Below are 16,006 nucleotides of genomic sequence, written 5' to 3' on the forward strand. Positions count from 1 at the left end.
ACGGACTTGGGCCACGTGCACACGTTCAGTATTTGGTCAGTATTTACCTCAGTATTTGTTATGGCTACTTTCACACATCAGGTTTTTTCCGACAGGCAGGATCCGGCTATTTGTTAAACTGGATCCGGGGTAAATTTTGGAGAGCTGAAGAAACGTTTTTCTGACGGATCCGTCTAGCAGGTTTATATCTGGATCTGAGCATTCGCAGACTTAAAAAAACGAATCCGTTGGCTGGATCGGTCTTTTTCCGAATCCATTATAGCAAAAACCCGGAAGCACCGGATCCGGCGCTGTCCGGTTTTTCACCGCAGACAAAAAAACGTTACTAGTGCGTTTTTTCCAGAAGTCGGAATGAAACATTTAGTCAGATCCGGTGAAAACGGAAGAAATGGAAGGCCATGCAGCACAATCCGGCACTAATACAATTCAATGAGAGAAAACTGGATCCGGCAGCAGCTTTCACCGGATCCCTTTTTTTAACAAATAGCCGGATCCTGCCTTTCAGAAAAAACCTGATGTGTGAAAGTAGCCTAAGCCAAAACCAGGAGAGGAACAATCAGAGGAAAAGTCCAATAGAAACACGTCACCACTTCTGTATTTATCACCCACTCCTGGTTTTGGCTTACAAATGCTGAGGTAAAAAACTCACCAAATTCTGAATACCGTGGTCTTATGGCACCTTATTGTAGTAGACCCATTAACCCCAGATCTGTAATGTAAGTGCAGGTGCGCTCAGCTGCAGGAGAGAAGACTCTGACAAGCCCTCACCAGTAACCTCACTAATGCCGGGGCATTACTAGCAATGCAGCTCCCTGATACCATAGTGTTGGAGCTCTGTTGCTTTTCCCCCTTCATCTGGTTTGCTGGAGCTCACTATGTCCCGGTAGAGGACACTCATTATCCGCAGGTCCTCCTGGCACTGACGGGGTTAATGAGACACGAGGAGGCAGAGTTACAGGCAGTGTCAGTGTGGGAAGTGCTGCCGTAACATTGCCACTCATCACAGTAAGTCTGTCAGCAGCAGCAGAGGAGGCAGCTCTGAGGGAGAAACTGCGCCCCGGAGCCGAGCAGGCGCCCCACAGCTGCCGCCACACAGGAGTACAGCTCTGAAGGACTGTAACCAGCGCAACAGCTATGGCTGGGACCGGGCGCAGGGCATAGTGCCAGGCTGTGGGCAGACAACCCAGGTAAGTCCTGACATATAATGTGCAGTGTAAAGGGGCAGAATGACACAGCTGGCGCCCGCAGCTAGGGGGCAGTAGCAGTCACCCAGTACCCAGGCTGTCTCCTGCCCCCAGTGCTGCCCTCCTGGAGGTGTAACAGAGCAGAAACCTGTGCGGTGCCCCAGCCATACAGCTCTGCCTGCCCTCATTATGGAGGGAAAGTGCCAGCCTGCCCAGAGGCTTATGGGGCACAGGTGCCATAGTGTGGAGTGGCACAGCCTACCACAGAGGTCTCTGCCAGGCAACTCCAGTGCGGCTTTACAACTGGGAGGGCAGGCTACAGACCGAAGACCAGTGCCCACTGCGGGTTATGGCAGATGGTCCTGGTCCGCCACAGCCATCACTTAGGACATAAGGCATGGGCAGAACTTAGTGTGGGGCTTAATACAGAGACCGGAGACGCCTCAGTTTTAGGCTAAGTTCCCATGATGAGAATTTGATGCTTTTTTTTCTGCTGGGTATTTCTGTGCTGAAAAACCGCAGTGTTACAGGTCCAGCAACGTCTCTGAAATTAAGTAAATCTCATGCCCCCCGTGCGGCTTTTTGACGCTATGGAAAGTGACCTGCGGTGCGTTTGACAGCTGCAACGTGTCAATTTCTCTTGCTGTAATTCTGTATTTTACCCTTGGATCTTCCCCATAGACTTGAATGACGTGCGAAAAATCCACAGACGAAAACTACGCAAATGTTTTTAGTACACCTCCGTACCTGACTTTATCAAAAACATTTTACCAAAACTAGGTAACACCACAAACAGGAAGTTTCCAAAGCAAGTCTGTTTTATTTTTAAAACCCGATATAGAGAAGAGACAAAAACTGCAGATGAAAAAATGAAGGTTGTAGCAGAAAGGAAGTACCGGAATCTAATTTTGCTAATTATTAAGAAATGCTGCAGAAAATATGCAGCATAAAAAAAAATCACATATTCATCGTGCGAACTTGGCCATAGAGAACAGCGGACACAAAAATAAAACTTTCGATATAAAGCCCTGTTCTCACTGCAAATTTGAGGTGCATCTATAATTCTGCCCGGGGCTCCATCCGAATCCATGAAGGATAGGATTCAAATAGAAAACCAATGGAGCCATAGTGGGCATTGTCAGTGTTTTTTGATGGTGTCCATTTTTTTTAGATGGACGTAGGACGGACATCACCAGAAAACATCACAGCTTACAGTTGGACTTCATTTTTCATCATTGCACGCTTGTGCTCCTAGCGGGGGTTCCATATGATTCCTGTCCTGTGTTTCGGAAACCCCGGCTGAGTCTTAAGTGCACTACATAAACTCAGTGTGAACAGGTCCTAAGAGTCATGTTGGGACAAAATTGGTGCACAGATCTCCTACTGAACCCCGTACACCGGCAAAATTACTGGAAAGTTCCTTTTAATCCTAAAACAAACCCATATAGAAACATATATTGTATTACTCCCATCTGTTCCTATGGAATGGAAAGCTAGAGCAGGGATCCAAACTCATAACACCACTTTCTGGTTTATGTAGACATAGAGTACAAAGTCTAAAAGGTAAAAAAGCAATAATCCAACTTCCACTTTATAAAAAAAAAAATCAGTTTTCTCAATAGACGTCAAATGTTGTTTTTTTTCCAACCTGTTACAGAATCACAAGTTGCTGCTTAAAAATTAACTTTTGTATCTCATTCTTTATACCAAAAAATATGGTGTGAACCAAGTCGGCTCTCCGCTGCACCTCAACAGCTCACATCACCACTGCAGCTAATCACTGAGCTCAGCAACTTATGTCATCTACATGAGCAGAGCGGCTGAGCTCAGTGATTGGCTGCATCGATGATGTGAGCTGTCGATATGATGTCACTGCAGTAGTGGCAGAGAGCTGGACCCAGGGTGGGTGACCACCTGCTCTGTTCTTTATGATACATATACATATAATACCATTTGGGTTACACTTTTCTTAGGGCCTGTTTCAGACGTCAGTGGCTCCAGTACATATAGTGACAGTTTCCTCACGTACCGTAGACACTGACACACGTAGACACATTGAAATGAATGGTTCTCTACAAATGTCAGTGTGTTTTCACAGACACACGGTCCGTGTGCAAAACACGGAGACATGTCAGTGTTTGTGGGATCGCACGGTCCGCAAAGCGTGCTGAACACGGCACACGGAAAACAGTTCACACTGTCCTCCGTGTTCACGGACGGTCGCCAGGGAAGAAGCGGCTACTCTAAGCTGCTGTTCCCCGGCGGCTCATGCTGAACGCCGCTGTCATTCTTCTCTCCTGCTCTGCCGGCAACGGCGAGCAGGAGAGAAGAATGAATGAAAACCTGATGTGGGGTCCCCCACAGTTTGTGAACCAACTCGGCAAAACTAACAGCTGGGGGCTGCTATTTTCAGGCTGGTAAGGGTCCATTGATCTTGGCCCCCAGCCTAAAAAGAGCAGCCTGCAGCTGCTCAGAAAAGGCGCATCTATTATATGCGCCTATTCTGGAGTTTTGTCGGGTTCTTCCCACTTGCCCTGTAGAGGTGGCAAGTGGGGTTTTAAGGGGTTAATGTCACCTTTCTATTGTAAGGTGACATTAAGGCAGGATTAGCAATGGAGAGGTGTCAATAAGACACCTATCCATTACTAATCCTAGAGTTATTCAAGGGTTAAATAAACACACACAATAAGAACAAAGTATTTTAATGAAAGAATACACTACACACAGTGTTTAACCCCTTCCTGACATGAGACGTACTATCCCGTCCACGGTACCCGGGCCCGTATGACCGGGGACGGGATAGTACGTCTACCGCGATCAGCGGCGCCCACGTGGTGAGCGCCGCTGATCGCGGCCGGGTGTCAGCTGATTATCACAGCTGACACCCGGCACAATGTGTCAGGGGCGGTCACGGACCGCCCCCGACACATTAACCCCTTGCACACCGCGATCAAACGCGATCGCGGTGTACCGGGAGTTAAAGGGAAGCATCGGCAGGGAGGGGGCTCCCTCCGTGCTTCCCTGAGCCCCCCACGGCAGCGCAATGTGCAGCGCTGCTGCGGGGGGCTCCTATCCTCCAGGCCCCCGAATCCAAGATGGCGACGGGGGCCTTCGGGGGCCTGGGGAAGCTGGCTTCCTCAGTGCCTGCAAAGCGCAGGCATGAGGAAGCCTTGTGCACTGCCTGTGACAGATTGCTGATCTGTCACAGTGATCTGTGATGTGACAGATCAGCGATCTGTCACAGGACAGTGATGTCCCACCTGGGACTATGTAATAAAGTAAAAAAAAATTAAAAAAAAAGTGTAAAAATAAATTAAAAAAAATCGCCAAATAAATTAGTAAAAAAAAAAAAAATATTCCCCAATAAATTCATTTTTTTAAAATAATAAAAAAAAAAAACAATAAATGTACACATATTAGGTATCGCCGCGTCCGTAACGACCTGCCCTATAAAACTGTCCCATTAGTTAACCCCTTTAGCGAACCCCTTAAAAAATAAAAATAAAAAACGAAGCAAAAAATAATGATTTATTATCATACCGCCAAACAAAAAGTGCAATAACGCGAGATCAAAAAGACGCATGTAAATATCCATGGTACCGCTGAAAACGTCATCTTGTCCCGCAAAAAACAAGCCGCCACACAGCATCATCAGCAAAAAAATAAAAAAGTTATAACTCGCAGAATAAAGCGATGCAAAAATAATTATTTTTTATATAAAATAGTTTTCATTGCATAAAACCGACAAAAACATAAAAAAACGACCTAAATGAGGTATCGCTGTAACCGTACTGACCCGAAGAATAAAACCGCTTTATCAATTTTACCGCACGCGGAACGGTGTAAACGCACCCCCCCCAAAAGAAATTCATGAAACGCTGGTTTTTGTTCATTCTGCGTCCCAAAAATCGGAATAAAAAGCGATCAAAAAATTTCACGTGCCCGAAAATGGTACCAATAAAAACGTCAACTCGTCCCGCAAAAAATAAGACCTCACATGACTCGGTGGGTCAAAATACGGAAAAATTATAGCTCTCAATATGTGGTGATGCAAAAACTATTTTTACAATAAAAAGCATCTTTTAGCGTGCGACAGCCGCCAAACATAAAAACCGCCATAAATAGTAAATCAAACCCCCCGTTATCACCCCTTTAGTTAGGGAAAAATAATAAAATAAAAAAAATGTATTTATTTCCATTTTTCCATTAGGGTTAGGGCTAGGGTTAGGGCTAGGGGTGTGTTGGGGTAGGGTTAGGGTTAGGGTTAGGGCTAGGGTTAGTGTTAGGGCTAGGGTTAGGGTTAGGGCTAGGGCTAGGGTTAGGGGCGTGTTGGGGTTCGGGTTGGAGTTAGAATTGGGGGTTTCCACTGTTTGGGCACATCAGGGGCTCTCCAAATGCAACATGGCGTCTGATCTCAATTCCAGCCAATTCTGAGTTGAAAAAGTCAAATGGTGCTCCTTCCCTTCCAAGCTCTGCTATGCGCCCAAACAGTGTTTTACCCCCTCATGTAGGGTATCAGCCTACTCAGGACAAATTGCAAAACAATTTTTGGGGTCCAATTTCTCCTGTTACCCTTAGGAAAATAAAAAATTGGGGGCAAAAATATCATTTTTGTGGAAAAAAAATGATTTTTTTATTTTCACGTCCGAGTGTTATAAACTTCTGTGAAGCACTTGGGGGTTCAAAGTGCTCACCACACATCTAGATAAGTTCCGTGGGGGGTCTAGTGTCCAAAATGGGGTCACTTGTGGGGAGTTTCAATAGTTTAGGTACATCAGGGGCTCTCCAAACGCACATGACACCCGCAGACCATTCCATCAAAGTCTGCGTTCCAAAACGTCACTGCTTCCCTTCCGAGCCCCGACGTGTGTCCATACAGTAGTTTTCTCCCACATATGGGGTGTCAGCGTACTCAGGACAAATTGGACAACAACTTTTGGGGTCCAATTTCTCCTGGTACCCTTGGGAAAATAAAAAAAATGGTGACTAAAAGATCATGTTTGTGGAAAAAATACGAATTTTTTATTTTCACGCCCGGGCGTTGTAAACTTCTGTGAAGCACTGGGGGGGTCAAAGTGCTCACCACACATCTAGATAAGTTCCTTGGGGGGTCTAGTTTACAAAATGGTGTCATTTGTGGGGGGTTTCCACTGTTTAGGTACATTAGGGGCTCTCCAAAGGCAACATGACACCCGCAGACCATTCCATCAAAGTCTGCATTCCAAAACGTCACTACTTCCCTTCCGAGCCCTGACGTGTGCCCATACAGTAGTTTTCTCCCACATATGGGGTAGCAGCGTACTCAGGACAAATTGGAAAACAACTTTTGGGGTCCAATTTCTCCTGGTACCCTTGGGAAAATAAAAAAAAATGGTGACTAAAAGATCATGTTTGTGGAAAAAATACGAATTTTTTATTTTCACGCCCGGGCGTTGTAAACTTCTGTGAAGCACTGGGGGGGTCAAAGTGCTCACCACACATCTAGATAAGTTCCTTGGGGGGTCTAGTTTACAAAATGGTGTCATTTGTGGGGGGTTTCCACTGTTTAGGTACATTAGGGGCTCTCCAAAGGCAATATCACACCCGCAGACCATTCCATCAAAGTCTGCATTCCAAAACGTCACTACTTCCCTTCCGAGCCCTGACGTGTGCCCATACAGTAGTTTTCTCCCACATATGGGGTATCAGCATACTCAGGACAAATTGGACAACAACTTTTGGGGTCCAATTTCTCCTGGTACCCTTGGGAAAATAAAAAAATGGTGACTAAAAGATCATGTTTGTGGAAAAAATACGAATTTTTTATTTTCACGCCCGGGCGTTGTAAACTTCTGTGAAGCACTGGGGGGGTCAAAGTGCTCACCACACATCTAGATAAGTTCCTTAGGGGGTCTAGTTTCCAAAATGGTGTCATTTGTGGGGGGTTCCACTGTTTTGGTACATCAGGAGTTTTCCAAACGCGACATGGTGTCCGATCTCAATTCCAGCCAAAAACGTCAAATGGCGCTGCTTCCCTTCCGAGCTCTGCCATGCCCCCAAATAGTGGTTTACCCCCACATGTGGGGTATCAGCGTACTCAGGACAAATTTCACAATAACTTTTAGGGTCCTGTTACCCTTGGAAAAATAAGAATTGAGGGTGAAAAGATCATTTTTGTGGAAAAAATATGATTTTTTAATTGTATGGCTTTATGTTATAAACTTCTGTGAAGCCCATGGGGGTTCAAAGTTCTCACCACACATCTAGATAAGTTCCTTAGGGTGTCTAGTTTCCAAAATGGTGTCATTTGTGGGGGGTTTCCACTGTTTTGGTACATCAGGGGTTTTCCAAACGCGACATGGTGTCCGATCTCAATTCCAGCCAAAAACGTCAAATGGCGCTGCTTCCCTTCCGAGCTCTGCCATGCGCCCAAATAGTGGTTTACCCCCACATGTGGGGTATCAGCGTACTCAGGACAAATTGCACAATAACTTTTAGGGTCCTGTTACCCTTGGAAAAATAAGAATTGAGGGTGAAAAGATCATTTTTGTTGAAAAAATATGATTTTTTAATTGTATGGCTTTATGTTATAAACTTCTGTGAAGCCCATGGGGGTTCAAAGTTCTCACCACACATCTAGATAAGTTCCTTAGGGGGTCTAGTTTCCAAAATGGTGTCATTTGTGGGGGGTTTCCACTGTTTTGGTACATCAGGGGTTTTCCAAACGCGACATGGTGTCCGATCTCAATTCCAGCCAAAAACGTCAAATGGCGCTGCTTCCCTTCCGAGCTCTGCCATGCGCCCAAATAGTGGTTTACCCCCACATGTGGGGTATCAGCGTACTCAGGACAAATTGCACAATAACTTTTAGGGTCCTGTTACCCTTGGGAAAATAAAAATTGGGGTGAAAAGATCATTTTTGTGGAAAAAATATGATTTTTTAATTGTACCGCTGTATGTTATAAACTTCTGTAAAGCCCTTGTGGGTTCAAAGTTCTCACCACATATCTAGATAAGTTCCTTGGGGGGTCTAGTTTCCAAAATGGGGTCACTTGTAGGGGGTTTCCACTGTTTAGGTACATCAGGGACTCTCCAAACGTGACATGGCGTCCAATCTGAATTCCAGCCAATTTTGCATTGAAAAAGTCAAACGGCGCTCCTTCCATTCTGAGCTCTGCCATGCGCCGAAACAGTCGTTCCCCCCCACATATCAGGTATCTGCGTACTCAGGACAAATTGCACAATAACTTTTGCAGTTCAATTTCTCCTGTTACCCTTGGTAAAATAAAAAAAAATTGAACCTGAAGTATTTTTTTTATGAAAAAAAGTTAGATGTTCATTTTTTTTTAAATATTCAAAAAAATTCCTGTGATGCACCTAAAGGGTTAATAAACTTCTTGAATGTGGTTTTGAGCACCTTAAGGGGTGCAGTTTTTAGAATGGTGTCACTTTTGTGTATTTTCTATCATATAGACCCCTCAAAGTGGCTTCAAATGTGATGTGGTCCTAAAAATAAAGTGGTGTTGTAAAAATGAGAAATCGCTGGTCAACTTTTAACCCTTATAACTTCCTAACAAAAAAAAATTTTGGTTCCAAAATTGTGCTGATGTAAAGTAAACATGTGGGAAATGTTAGTTATCAAGTTTTTTGTGTGCCTTATCTCTGTGATTTAAGGGCATAAAAATTCAAAGTTGGAAAATTGCGAAATTTTCAAAATTTTCGCCAAATTTCCGTTTTTCTCACAAATAAACGCAAGTTATTTGAATGAAATTTTACCACTAACATGAAGTACAATATGTCACGAGAAAACAATGTCAGAATCACCGGGATCCATGGAAGCGTTCGAGAGTTATGACCTCATAAAGGTACAGTGGTCAGAATTGTAAAAATTGGCCCGGTCATGAACGTGCAAACCACCCTTGGGGGTGAAGGGGTTAAAGCTTTGTTATACTCCTAATTCCATATCGACGCCATCGTTCTCCTGTAAAAAAGTATAAAATAATAAACCAACAATATCCATACCTGTCCTGCGCTCAGTCAAGTCCCACAGCTTAATCCATCTCAGGGGTTAATCAGTTTACAGATAAGCCCCCGATGAAACCTGAAAGATAAAAAAAAAACACGTTAGATTATACTCACCGGGGGGGCGGTCCGGTCCAATGGGTGTCGCGGTCCGGTCCGGCGCCTCACATCTTCATACGATGCCGTCTCTTCTTTCCTTCCTACGGCACTACAGAATGCTGTAGATAAGCCCCTGATGGTGGTGCCGGCAGCTGATAGGGCTAAAATGGGGTGACAGATCCCCTTTAATGTGGTCTTGTGCCATGTGGTCTTGGGTCTTATCCTCACAGAGAGTCACTCTTTGAAACTGCTTTAAATAATTGATGAGAGACCTAAACAATGATCTCTCTTTAAACTCAGAATTTGGAATCTTACTAGTCTATATTCATGTTATGTGTTGATCTGGTTAAACAAATCCTCGAATCCAGTACCAGTCTGTCAGGCTATGTGCCCACGTAGTTTTTCTGTTGTGCAGATTTTGTATCTGTGGATTAGCCTGCGGTTTCACACCTCATAAGGGTATGTGCACACAGTGCGGATTCTGCTACGGATCCGCAGTGGGTCCGCAGCAGATTTAGGTGCGTTGAATGGTAAACTGGAAACCGCTGTGCACATGCTACGGATTTTTCCGCGCGGTTTACAATCCGCAGCATGTCAATTCTTTTGTGCAGAAAAGCTGCGGTTTCACACCTCATCCATTATGAGGTGTGAAACCGCAGGGCAAAACCTCAGGCAAATCCGCAGATAAACCGCAGGACTTTAGTCCTGTGGATTTATCTGCGGATTTTACTACAAAATCCGAACCACCAAAAAACTCCGTGTGCACATACCCTAATGATAAGGTGTGAAACCGCAGCGGAAACCGCACAAAGAATTGACATGCTGCGTATTGTAACCCGCAGCAAATCCGCACGGAAAAATCCGCAGCATGTGCACAGCGTTTTTTTGTTTCCATAGGACATAGGATCCACAGCAGAATCCGCAGTGTGTGCACATACCCTCAGGGAAATTGGGTGTTTTTTATAAGTCATAAATAAATGTTCGATAGTTTTTAGGGGGATAATATACACACTTTTTACTCCTCTCCTGATAATATTTTTATATACGGTACTTATATTCATATTATGCTAATGCTCTGCGCTGATCATTCTGTCTCTGCGCCCGTTGATTAAGGGTATGTTTCCACGGTCAGTAAACGCTGCGGGTTGGATGCTGCATACATCCGCAGCGACCAGATGTTACAGCATAGTGGCAGGGATTTCATTAAATCCCATCTCCACTATGCGTGCACAGACGCCTTCGGCTTCCCTGCATTAACCGGACATGCGGCGCGTCTTTCCAGACTGCAACATGTCTATTTATCTTGCGAAGACACTCTTCCTCCGCAAGATAAAGTCACCCATACAATGTATAGGGACGCGGTGATTCTGCATGGTTCAATGCACAATCACCTGCGTTCCAAAACCGGCAGCGCTTTGGACGGAGCAGACATGTTTCTGCCCGTGGAAATATACCCTTAGAGTACACCAAAGATGTAGCAATAATTTTGTTCATGTTCCCACTCCAGACATTTTTTGTTTTATTTTTCGATTTTGTTTTTCATTCCCGTCTTCCAAAAGCCATATTTTGCACCGACATAGCTGTATGGTGGCTTATTTTTCGTGGGAAAAGTCGTTGTTTATAATGGCACAATTTTTTGTTACTGTATAATATACTAAATGGTGAGGTAAAAGTCTCTGTGGGGCGTTAAGGCAAAAAAACCCGCTTTTTTTTACCATATTCAGGTTTTTTTTATTTATCTTCTGTAAAGATTACATGTTAACTGTATTCTGTGGGTCGCTATGATTATGGAAATAGCTAATTTTTATATATTTTATGTTGTACTACATTTTACTTTTTTTTTTCTGATTTATAAATAACTAGCTGAAGAACCCGGCGCTGCCCGGGCATAGTAACTAACTACGGTTAGTTATAACAAATTATAATGATTATATATATATATATATATATATATATATATATATATATATAGTTGAGTGTAGAGCCCCGCCCACTCCGCATAGCCACATTCACTATAATATCCCACATCATCCCGTCAGCCAGAGCCTCCGGACTACTACCCATAATATCCAACATCGTCTCGTCAAAGCCACCGGACTACTACCCCTAATATCCCACATCATCCAGTCAGCCTGGAGTCACAACCAAAGCGCTGAGTGGAACGGTCCTATCTTCCATACTGGGGATCCCTTTAAAAGAGGCCTGGCATCAGAACCAGAGCGCTGAGTGGAATTGCCCTGACTTCCATACCAATGATCCCTTTAATAGAAGCCTGGGGTGAGAATCAGAGCGCTGAGGGATTTACCCTAACTTCCATACCGGAGATCGCTTTAAGAGAGGCCTGTGGTCAGTACCAAAACGCAGAGTGGATTTTCCCTCACTTCCGTACCGAGGATCCCTTTAAGAGTGGACTTGGGTCAGAACAAGAGTGCTGAATGGATTTGCCCTAACTTCCATACCGGGATCCCTTTAAGAGAGCCTGGGATCAGAACCAGAGCGCTGAGTGGATTTGCCCTAACTGCCATACCGGGGATCCCTTTAAGAGAGCCGGGGATCAGAACCAGAGCGCTGAGTGGATTTGCCTGACATGCATACCAATGATCCCTTTAATAGAACCCTGGAGTCAGAATCAGAGCACCGAGGGATTTGCCCTAACTTCCATACAGGAGATCCCTTTAAGAGAGCCTGGGGTCAGTACCAGAGCATTTGAAGGCAGATGCCCTGACTTCCATACAGGAGATCCCTTTATGAGAGGCCTGGGGTCAGAATTAAAGTGCTGGATGGATTTGCCCTGACTTCCATACCGGAGATCCCTTTAAGAAGGGCCTGCGGTCAGTACCAAAGCGCAGAGTGGATTTGCCCTAAATTCCATACCAATGAGCCCTTTAAGAGACCCTGGGGTTAGAACCACAGAGCTGAGCGGAACTGTCCTAACTTCCATACCGGGGATCCCTTTAAGAGAGGCCTGGGGTCAAAACCAAAGTGCTGGATGGATTTCTTTTGACTTCCATACCAATGATCCCTTTAAGAGGGAAGATGTGCCTACGGGATGGAGGATGTGTGATAGGTATATGGGCACGGGAGGGGGGATTCATTTCTGCCATGTGCTCTCTGCTCCTTTCAGGGGGGCAGACAATGGCTGGGAGCTTATATTCCCAGGGATGCTAGATTTCTCTCACCATGTCAGTGTCTGCTGATGTGTTGTCAAGTGGGAAAACTGTTGGTCATAGCAACCAATCACAGCTCAGCTTCTTTTGAACAGCTCTGGTGAAAAGAAAGATGCTTCGTCATTAAAATGACATAGTTCCAGAAGTATCAGGTCTTTGAAACAGGAATGTATAATGTCTATATGTATTTATAAAACAAATACAGTATATAAAATGTATCAATGACTCTATTCTCAAATTTTTGCCTCAAATATAGTTGTTCAGTCCTGAAAAACACCCCCACCCTCTCTCACACTCACAATATAAAAATGTTTGTTTTTCCTGGTACGATTGCCTTATGCACCTTACTTTACCTTTGTCACTGCTGCTGACAGGTTATTATGGTGTACTGGTAGCATAGAATGTCAAAACCTGTTTTTATAGTTTTAGTATCCTTTTATAATTTATGTTAGGCCTCAGTGAGTGATTTTTTTCATATGCAAATAAAAGTCTGATTTTCATCAGTCTTTTGGATCTGGATTCATCAGTGTGTGGTCACTTTTATCAAACAGTATTTCATCACTGATTTTCCTGTAAGCAGAATTTTTTTTTTTCAAAGCTTCACCTACCTATGACATCATTAAAATCACTGTTTCATCAGTCATTGTCTATTAAGCAAAAAAATTCCAGAAGTTGTGACCTGCCAGATCGCTCCAGTGTCACAATGTAAGTCTATCGGAGCCTCATTCTGGCTATTATAGACTTAGGGTACCGTTACACCTAGCGATGTACCAGCGATCCCGACCAGCGATATGACACGGTCAGGATCGCTGGTGCATCGCTAGGTGGTCGCTAGTGAGCTGCCACACAGGCAGATCTCACCAGCGACATCGCTGGGGACGGGGATCGCTACTTACCTGTCAGACGCGGCAATCCTGCGTCCTCCCGCCCGGATCCACGCGTCGCAGGAAGTGGCCGACGAGGAATGGTCCCAGAGCTTCTCGCGCGATAAGCGATAACCAGCGGGGGAGCCGGTCGGAGGTAAGTATCACATGCAGCGATATCGCTAGCAATATCGCTGCTACGTCACAAAATCTGTGACTTTACAGCGATACTGCTAGCGATATCGCAGTGTGTAACGGGGGCTTTAGTTTGAGAGTTTGTGACTGTTACCTGTGACTTCTGGTAAGGCTGGTTTCACACGTCAGTGGCTCCGGTACATGTAGTGACAGTTTTCTCACGTACCAGAGACACTGACACACGTAGACCCATTCAAATGAATGGGTCTATGCACATGTCAGCAGGTTTTCACGGACCCTGTGTCCCCGTGTGCAAAACACGGAGACATGTCTGTTTGTGGGAGCGCGTGGCCTGCAAAACGCTCACATGTGCACATGGAGAACAGTTCACACTGTCCTCCGTATTCACAGCCGGGCGCCGGGGAATAAGCGCTACTGTAAGCCGCTGATCCTGAACATGGCTGTCATTCTTCTCTCCTGCTGTCAAGGCAACAGCTTGAGCAGGAGAGAATGAATGAATGAAAACTCGAAGTGGGGTCCCCCTCTGTTTGTAAACCAACCCGGCAAAACTCACAGCTGGGGGCTGCTATTCTCAGGCTGGTAAGGGTCCATTGATCTTGCCCCCCCAGCCTAAAAACAGCAGCCCGCAGCTGCCCAGAAAAGGCTCATCTATTAGATGCGCCTATTCTGGAGCTTTGTCGGGTTCTTCCCACTTGCCCTGTAGTGGTGGCAAGTGGGGTGAATAAGGGGTTAATGTCACCTTGCTATTGTAAGGTGACAATAAGCCCGGCTTAGTATTGGAGAGGTGTCAATAAGACACCTATCCATTACTAATCCTAGAGTTATTCAAAGGTTAAATAAACACACACACAATAAGAAGAAAGTATTTTAATGAAAGAATACACTACACAGTTTTAAAATCTTTATTATACTCCTAATCCCATATGGAAGCCATTGTTCTCCTGTAAAAAATAAAAGAATAATAAACCAATAATATCCTATACCTGTCCGCCGTACAGTCAAGTCCCACGGCGTAAATCCATCTCGGGGAGTTAATCAGTATATTGTTCAAAGTTTATATCATGGTCTGTTAGAAGCAAAAATATGAGATTATCAGAATATGAAGCAAAAAAACAGGCATAAATTAAATGCCCAAATCAGCATATTCTTAGATTTGGAGGCCAGCTTCTTTAGCAATGACCTTTTGTGGCTTACCCTCCTTGTGGAATGTGGCAATGACTGCCTTCTGGACATCAGTCAAGTCAGCAGTCTTCACCATGATTGTGGAGCCTACTGAAACAGACTAAGGGGCCTTTTTAAATGTGTAGGAGGCCTTTGCAGGTGTTCTTGTTAATTATTCTAATTTACTGAGATAATGACTTTTGGGTTTTCATTGGCTGTAAGCCATAATCACCAACATTAACAGAAATAAACATGAGTTTCACTTTGTTTTGAAGAACTGAAATAAATTAAATTTTTGATATTCTAATTTTGTTAGAAACATTTGTATACAGTTGTGCTCAAAAGATTACATACCCCGGCAGAATTTTTGCTTTCTTGGCCTTTTCTCAGAAAATATGAATGATAACAACAAAACTTTTTCTGCACTAATGGTTAGTGGTTGTGTGAGGTCATTTATTGTTAAGCTACTGTGTTTTCTCTTTTTAAATCATAATGACAACCCAAAACATTCAAATGACCCTGATCAAAAGTTCACATACCCTGGTGATTTTGGCCTGATAAGATGCACAGAAATTGACACACATCGGTTTGAATAGCTACTGAAGGTAACATCCTCACCTGTGATCTGTTTGCTTGTAATCAGTGTGTGTGCATAAAAGCTGAATGAATTTCTGGGATCCAGACAGACTCTTGCATCTTTCATCCAGCCACTGACATTTCTGGATTGTGAGTCATGTGGAAAGCAAAAAAAAATTGTCAACAGATCTACAGGAAAAGGTAGTTGAACTGTATAAAGCAGGAAAGGGATACAAAAAGATATCCAAGGAATTGATAGTGCCAGTCAGCAGCGTTCAAACTGTGATTAGCAAATGGAAAGTCAGGGGTCTGTAAAAACAAATCCACGGTCAGGTAGATCAGCAAAAATTTTGTCCACAGCTGCCAGGAAAATTGTTTGTGAGGCAAAGAAAAACTCACATAACATCAGCTGAAATGCTGGACACTCTAAAAACTAGCAGTGTGGCTGTTTCAAGATGCACAATAAGGAGGCATTTGAAGAAAAATGGGCTTCATGGTCGAGTCACCAGAAGAAAGCCATTAATGCGCAAATGCCATAAAGTGTCTTGCCTACAGTACGCAAAACAGCACAGAGACGAGCCTCAAAACTTCTGGAACAAGGTAATTTGGAGTGATGAGACCAAAATTTAACTTTTTGGCCACAACCATAAACATTACATTTGGAGAGAGGTCGACAAGTTTTGGGGATGTATGAGCTACAAAGGCACAGGAAAGTTGGTCAAAGTTGAAGGAAAGATGAATGCATCATGTTATAAGAAAATACTGGAGGCAAATTTGCAATCATCAGCCTGGAAGCTGC

At 44.1% G+C, this 16,006-nt stretch overlaps 1 protein-coding gene across 2 annotated transcripts in view; it reads left to right on the top strand.

The window, feature by feature from the left end:
• The first annotated feature begins 697 nt into the window (after positions 1-697).
• Positions 698-16,006, top strand: part of FES (FES proto-oncogene, tyrosine kinase) — a 222,580-nt gene continuing 207,271 nt past the window's right edge. The window contains exon 1 of one of the 2 annotated variants that reach the window (XM_073568625.1): positions 698-1,187. The gene's annotated coding sequence lies outside the window, so the exon portion shown is untranslated. The remainder of the gene's footprint in view (positions 1,188-16,006) is intronic. The other variant, XM_073568626.1, reaches the window with a different exon arrangement.

The sequence above is a fragment of the Dendrobates tinctorius genome, unplaced genomic scaffold (genome assembly GCF_039654945.1).
Source record: "Dendrobates tinctorius isolate UK_male_01 unplaced genomic scaffold, ASM3965494v1 ptg000022l, whole genome shotgun sequence".
NCBI lineage: Eukaryota > Metazoa > Chordata > Amphibia > Anura > Dendrobatidae > Dendrobates > Dendrobates tinctorius.